Source organism: Peromyscus californicus, unplaced genomic scaffold (assembly GCF_007827085.1).
Source record: "Peromyscus californicus insignis strain IS unplaced genomic scaffold, ASM782708v3 Scaffold_5__1_contigs__length_169319896, whole genome shotgun sequence".
NCBI lineage: Eukaryota > Metazoa > Chordata > Mammalia > Rodentia > Cricetidae > Peromyscus > Peromyscus californicus.
In genome coordinates, this window is record NW_026294573.1 from 124,118,904 (window position 1) to 124,126,816 (window position 7,913).

A 7,913-nucleotide genomic window follows, 5' to 3' on the forward strand; every position below is an offset into this window, starting at 1 on the left:
GGTTTTTCAACTGAAGCCTCCCAGGACTAGCTTCTTGTGCCATGTTTGCAGATGCAGAAGCCAGACCAACAGTTAACATCTGTGTTAAGGGTAGTGTACTGGTTTTTGCCAAACTGACAAAAACTTAGACATAGCTGGGAAGAGGAAATCTCAACTGAAGAACTGCCTCCATCAGATTGTCCTGTGGGGCATTTTCTTGATTGACACGGGAGGGCCCAGCTCACTGTGGGCAGTGCCAGACCTGGGCAGGTGGTCCTGCATAGTGTAAGAAAGCAGGCTCAGCAAGCCACAGGGAACAAGTCCTTAAATGGGGTTCCTCCAGATTGCTCCAGTTCTTGCCTCCAGATTCTTACACTGAGCTCCTGCCCTGATGCCCCTCAATGATGCACTGTGACACAGAAGTGTGAGCCAAATAAACCCTTTCTTTCCCCTAGTTGCTTTTGGTCAGTGGTTTATGACAGCAACAGAGAAGCACACCAGATCAGGTAGTTTTTAAAATGAAAAAGGACAGCAATGAAATTCCCCATGATCCTGTGGCATACTTTTCTTACTATCCTCTTGGTTGGTCTGTGTCTGGCATCATACGATGGAAGCTTGGGAGTGAAGGAACTCCCTAAGCAGAAAGGATCAAAGTTCAACCTTTTTATAAATCCAGCAGTAACGTTTATAATGTTCTGTCCCTAACTCATTATTTTTCAGCTGCAATATAGAGGGTGGTGGGACCATTTATCAGCACTTTCCAATGCTTATAACTTTTGATAGTCTGCCCTTGCCTTGGTTGCTACTGTCAAGGTATATCCAGAGGTCAGAGGATGCTGTAATCTAAGTGCCCAATAGTATCCTTGCAAGACTTCTCTAATAGTATCCACTGATTGCACCATGGGCCCTTCTAATCTTTTGTTTGTTTTTTGAAACAGGATCTCTCTGCATAGCCCTGGCTGTCCTGGAACTGGTTTGATAGACAAGATGATCATACCTGGCTCAGCAAGGACCCTTCTATTCTGATCGTCCTTGGGACTATGGCCTCTCTCTCTATTTCTTCCCAATTAGATACTCACTACCCCACCAGGCATGGCCTCTCTCCATTGAGGATCTCTGTGACTGATAGGCTTTTGTAAACTCTTTCTTGCAGGAAATCAGATGGCAAATCAAATGTGTTGGGAAATGGTAGCACCAGAAGTATCTTAAATACAGAGCTATAGGGTGTCTGGGCCTGAGCCCCTGTAGGTAGCCACATGGTGGCATGGCTCTACAAGCAAGACTAATCATGGAGGAAACTTGGAGATGGCAGAATGAGTCATGGGTAGGTGCAGATATCTCACTACTTGTTTTGCCCTCTCCCTGGGAAAGATGAGACCACACTGTCCTATAGGCATGTTGGAGATGGCCCCCATCCCCAGTGGCCTAGGGAATATGGGTAGGGAAGTGGCAACCCCAGTCCAAGACTTCTCTATTGTTTCTCATTGAAGATGGGACAGATGCCAAGATTTTTCTCAAGTCTTCACTTGGCTGCCTTCATGAAGCAGAATTAGACACTCAGACAAACACAAACTCCAATTTTCTTAAAAGGCATTTCTCCCATATCCCCTGGGTAATGGGTAGGGGAGGGAGGGACAAAAGCTGCCTCACGGGCCCTCAATTATACTATCCTTCAACTGGACCAGTTCTGCAAAAAAGAGGGAAAATGGTCCAAGGTTCCTATGTTCAACTTTGATCTTTGACAGCACCTGGAAATGGCCCACTACTGTCAGGCAGAGTCCACCATTTTGACAATCATCTGTAGTTCAGCTCTCCCACCTCAGAAACCAAGGACCCCTACATAACTCAACCCCACCACCTTAATCCTCTTTACTAATCCCAGCTCCTTCAAACCCATATATCCCAACTGGCAGCCCTGGCTCCACCTGAACCCTCCCACCGTAGCCTGGAAAACCTAGGGAAGTTCAGCCTGAGTGAGGCTTCTGGGCTATTTCCCTAGCAAGGAGATGGTGAGAGAATTAAGATCCAGCAGCAGAGCTTAAAGATGGCAAAATGGAATTAGGTAGTTCACAGAGAATCCCAACCAATAGGAACAGGCCTTCCAGAATCTAAATTGTCTTTATGACATGGCCTGGAGGGATGTCATGCTCATCTTAGTTTTTGTTTGGGGATAGGGCTTCACAGTGTGGTTGCCTGTGCCTCCTAAGTCATGTGCCACCACACCCAGCTCTTTTTCACTTTAGATAAGACTTTGACCTCGGTGGAAAAACACGAGGGTAACAGAGAGGGTGGTAGCTGATGATAATGACTACCACCATGGCCCACATCTAAGTTCCCACAGGAGTCTAGGTGGTCCCTTTGAACGGTCTATTCAGGATGTCAGTGACTCCCAGGTAAATGGTAGAGAAAGCACTTTATTGTATTTCAGAGAGCTTAAGGAGAGCAAAGACCAAGCCTCTCAATTACTCTCAGTTGATGGCCAATTTCCAGGGAGAAAGTGACAGTCTTGGGCAATCATTTAGCAGATGCAGGTGCAAGGGCAGAGGCACTCAGGACAGAGGAAAAGGTTCCCCCGTATGAGACTCCTTCCTACTTCTATTGAGGACACATTACATTCCATTCAAGACAGAGGAAGCCCAGGAAAACAGCTACAGCCTAGATCACCACAGATGGCGGCCTGCCCCCAATTGTCATTTATGGTCGTCTAAATCAACACAATGGGAAATTCTAAAGTTCCCTCCACCAAATGTATCACCAGGGAAGGGAAAACTCCATTCAATTAGTGTGGAAGTTTGTTTGTAATTGGCCCCCATAAGCTCATAGGGAGTGGCACTATTGGGAGGATTGACCTTGTCGAAGTAATAGTTATGACATTGTTGGAGGAAGTATGTCATGGTGGGGGCAGGCTTTGAGGTCTCTTTTACTCAAGTTTTCCTCAGTGTGACACAAAGTTCACTTCCTGTTGCTTTCTGATCAAGATATAGCCAGCACTATGTCTGCCTGCACACTGTCATGCTCCCCATCATGATGATAATGGACTGAACCTCTGAACTGTAAGTGAGCCACCACAGTTAAATGTTTTCTTTCTAAGAGTTGTCATGGTCAGGGTGTCTCTTCACAGCAATAGAAACCCTAAATAAGATTGTTAGCCAGAAAGATATTCTTAGGGACTGAGCTGCTAGAAGTCTTGGCTCATGTAGGCCAAAGGTGTGGACCTGCCAAAAGACTAATTCCCAGATGAATCACTTACCTTTCCCTGGCATGCAAAGACAAAGAAAATACCCAAAAGAATTAACTACCTACCAGGGGACAAAGCACCATCTCCTACAGTATGAGTGGACACTTTGACTGGATGGGTTGAAGCCATTCCTTGTCAGATGGAAAGGGCACAGAAAGTAGTAACTCTTCAAAATGAAAAAATTCCTAAGTTTGGAGTGCCTAAGAGCATACAGAGTTGAAATAGGCCAGATTTCAAGGCCAAAGTTACTCCAGGAGGTTTCCTAGGAATTGGGGATACAACTTAACCTCCACTGTGCCCAGCATCACCAGTCTTCCAGAAAAGTGGAAAGAATAAATAAGGCTACTAAAAACATTGCCTTACTAAGCTAATGCAAGAAACTCCTATTTCTTGGACTTAAGTTATTATCCTTAGCTCTTTGGGGTTGCCCTTAGCAGTCTTGTACAAGCCTGTCCATTGAAGTAACTTGCTACATGATCTTCAAACTAACTAGCTGGTAACATGTCACCTACCTATCCAAGTTCCAACAAGTTATTTTGGAACTTTGCTGTGGAATGTTTTTGTACACTGGTTTAATAAAACACTGATTAGCCAGTAGCCAGGCAGAAAAGTATAGGCGGGATAAGCAGACAAGGAGAATTCTGGGAAGAGGAAGGCTGAGTCAGGATGCTAGCCCACCATCCAGGGAGCAGCATGTAATGGCCCACAGGTAAAGCCACCGAACATGTGGAGACATACAGATTAACAGAAATGGACTGAGTTTAAGTGTAAGAGCTAGTCAGGAGTTAGCTGTCAGGCACCAAACATGGACCATGGAAAAGTACTAGCTAGGCCAGAGAACAAGCCCCTGCCCTAAACCAGATGCCCCCAAAGATAAAGAACAGGTCAGGCAGGTCAGGTAGCATAGCAACAGAACAATGGGCCCTGACCAGTGACCTTACCACCTAGCACAACACCCTCACGACTTGCACGACCCCCTTCACCTGCATGTATGGCACGTACTGCACCCCTTCCCTCCTTCCTGCCCCCCTCCCCCTCCATATAAAAGCCTTGCTGAGAAAATTTGCAGCTTGATGAGAACACTGTCTTGCTGTCTTCTCTCGTCTCCCCGTCCCTTTCATTCTCTCCCACAGGTGGGTCGCCCCCGTTGACACCCCGCTGGCTGGGGCAGTTAGCCTGAGCTAATGGCTGAGCAGTTTCAATTAATATAAGCCTCTATGTGTTTACTTGAATGGCTGCAGACCGGGCGGGACACAGGAAAACTTCTGGCTACAAAACTTAAACAGGGAGGCCTAGATATGAGACACAGGACAGTCCCGGTACTATCCTGGGAACCAAGTTCTGGTTTAAAAAAAAAAAAAAAAAAATCAAGGAGATGCCTTCTTTAAGTCTCAATTGAGAAGATTCATACCTTGTGATCTTCATCTGTTCCATGGAATGAGTCAGCAATACACTAAATGACCACCACCAGCACCCCATAATGTTGGGGAAAATTATTTTAAGGTGTGTTACTTTTGTTTATGTTGCATTTGTTTAACTCTGTGAAGCTGTGTTACTGTGCCTGTGTAAAACACCTGTTGGTCTAATAAAGAACAGGCCAATAACAAGGCAGGAGAAATGATAGGTGGAGCTGGCAGGCAGAGAGAAAATATAGAGGGAGAAATCTGGGAGGAGAGCTCTAGAAGCCAGAGAAGGAAGAGGACATCAAGAGCCAGCCACCCAGCTACACAGCAAGCCACAGAGTAAGAGTAAGATTTACAGAAGTAAGAGAATGGGAAAAGTCCAGAAGCAAAAGGTAGATGAGATAATTTGAGGAAAGCTGGCAAGAAATAAGCCAAGCTAAGGCCAGGCATTTATAAATAAGAATTCATCTATGTCATTTATTTGGGAATTGAATGGCGGGCCCTGCAAAAAAGAGCATAAACAAACACCACCATATCCCTTTACATGACTGTCTGCACTTGGCCACAATTAAAACAAGAGGAGTCTGATGCTTTCATTTGCTAAGACAGAGTCTCCCTACATGGTTCAGGGTGCCCTGGAACTCAAGATCCTTTTCCCCCAGCCTACTAAGTGTTAAAGGGCCCACAGTACCACTTCCAGCCTGATATTAAAACTGTTATTATCATGGTGTCAGAGGCTTAAAAAATGTAAAACTACAGCATATGATTTAATGCTTTATTTATAAGAGTAGCTGCTTTATCTCAATCATGGGAGATCACCTTTTGAGTAGATCACAAGGGAGCAGAGGTAACCACGGAAAACGTGGCAACAATAGACCAAATTCTGAATTAACCAAATGCCTCACCTTCCCTTCATCCTCAGCTTCCTCAGCTAACTTCATGATTTCCATGGTGCCTCTTCGAGTCTGTGAGAATGTATTCTTTTGCTATTTACTATGCTGTGTCATAACACTTAATGGATACAGGTTCAGCATCTAATGAAGTTTTGTATCCTTTTTAAAAGATTTAAGTTTTTATGTGTAGTTTTATGACTGTTTTTCCTGCCTTGGTAGTTCACCGAATGCATGCAGTGCCCAAAGACATCAGAAAAGGGAGTCAAATCTCCTGGAACTGTTGTTACAGATGGTTGTAAGCTGCCATGAGGGTGCTGGAAATTGAACCCGGGTTCTCTGCAAGAGCAGCAATGTTCTTAGACCTCTGAGCCATCTCAACACCTAATACTGTATTATTTTTAAAAATACCCTTATTATTTTTATGTATATGGGTATTTTGCCTGCATGTATGGCTGTGCATCACTTGTGGAAGCCAGGAGAGGGCATCAGATCCCCTGGAACTGGAGTTACAGGTGGGCCATGTGGGTGATGAGAATTCAACCTAGCATCTAGTGCTCTTAACCGCTGAGCCATCTCTCCAGCCCAAATGATGTTTTTTGTTTTTTTTTTTTCTTTTTTGGTTTTTTGAGACAGGGTTTCTTTGTATAGCTCTGGCTGTCTTGGAACTAGCTCTGTAGGTCAGGCTGGCCTTGAACTCAGAGATCCACCTGCCTCTGCCTCCCAAGTGCTGAGATTTAAGGTGTACACCACCACTGCCAGGCACAAATGTTGTATTCTTAAAGATAAAGAAGCCAAGCTTGGTGGCTCATAACTTTAATCCCAGGATTATAGAGGCCGAGGCAAGAACAGTGTTTGAGGCCAGCGTGGGCTGTGTAAGGAGACCCTAAGTCAATCAGTCAATACAAACGAAAAAGTGAACAATTTACATACCTTCCAGCAAAATAAGTTGTTCCCTGTGTTTGGAAAAAAAAAATTCTTTTAAATTACCAAGACCTTTTCAACACTGTAAGTTGCTTCTGCACTGTAACAGGGCCCTAGACCTTAGCACAGCCATGACGGAAGTACCACTCAGCTGTAAAACTCAGCATGCGGACAGAACCACCAGCCAAATCAAAAACCAAGGCCTAATCCACCGAAGTCCATATATAGTTGTGGGAAGTTTTTAAATGTACTAACCTTGCTTTTTAGCTACTGTAATTCTGCTTCTGGCTACCTGTTGGTGTTAACTGAAGTATGTCAACCCAGACCATGTTTTGTGTACTAAAGAGCTCACCCTGAGAAAGGCTCAGGGCTACACTGGGATCCCGAACACCCAGTGTAGTCGCCAGCCGGCTAATACAGACTTTCTATTGGCTTAGACCCATGTCTGAGCAGTCTCCTCTGGTGAAAATCCCACAACAAGCACCAAGGAGAAAGAGAAAATGAGAGAGATTTCAGTAGGGAGGGAGGAGTGGAAAGGAGAGAACCTTCTAGAAGATGATATCCTTGTAGAATCTCACTGAGTGTATCTGAGTGCATTCATAAGTTCCTACTTCATATTTTCTTTGAAGATTAAATCTGATGACAGTTGTTTATCCTTTATTCTATGCTACTCTTATTTTAACACACAGACTTTCCAAATATCTTTTTCTGTCTTCTCAAATATGTAGGATCCTTTAAATTATGGCAACATTCTAACTAGCAACAGTGTGACTAAACCAAACAGAAGGGCTGTAAAGGAAACTGTTAAAACAGGGAATAAAGAGCAGGGTGGCAGCCCACGCCTTCAATCCCAGCTCTGAGAAGGCAGAGGCAGGCGGATCTCTGTGAGTTCCAGGACAGCCAGGGCTACACAGAGAAACTGTCTCGAATTTAAAAAAAAAAAAAAAAGAACAAAATGGAACAAAGAAGTCTTAAAACAACCAACAAGACTAATACCCTTAGACAGAGAATGAACTGCATTCTCAAACAAGAGCAAGGTACTACTTAAAAGGCTTGAAATGCCCCTATCTTTGGTAACTACATAAGAGAGAACAAGGGGAATCACAATCTAGTTGGTTCTACACAGTAGTGATACTCGGCCTTGAGGGTAGTCATTCTCTCCTGGAGGATGACGCACTCAGCCAAAGACTCCCTAAGTGTGAATTTTAAAGAACAAACAATAAATAATTCTGGGATAACCTAACAAGAAACACTAAACAAATTATAACCAAGGTAATTGCCAAATATAAAAGACAAAAAAGTTTTAAAAAATTAGATTATAGAAGACTATTATCTATATACCTGTATATAACTGAACACTGTACAATGTATTGTCATTTGGAGATACTGTCTCAGGTAGTTCAGGCTGGCCTCAAACTGTTCATATGTAGATCAGGCTAGACTTGAACTTCTGATCCTCCTGTCTCCATACCCTAAGTG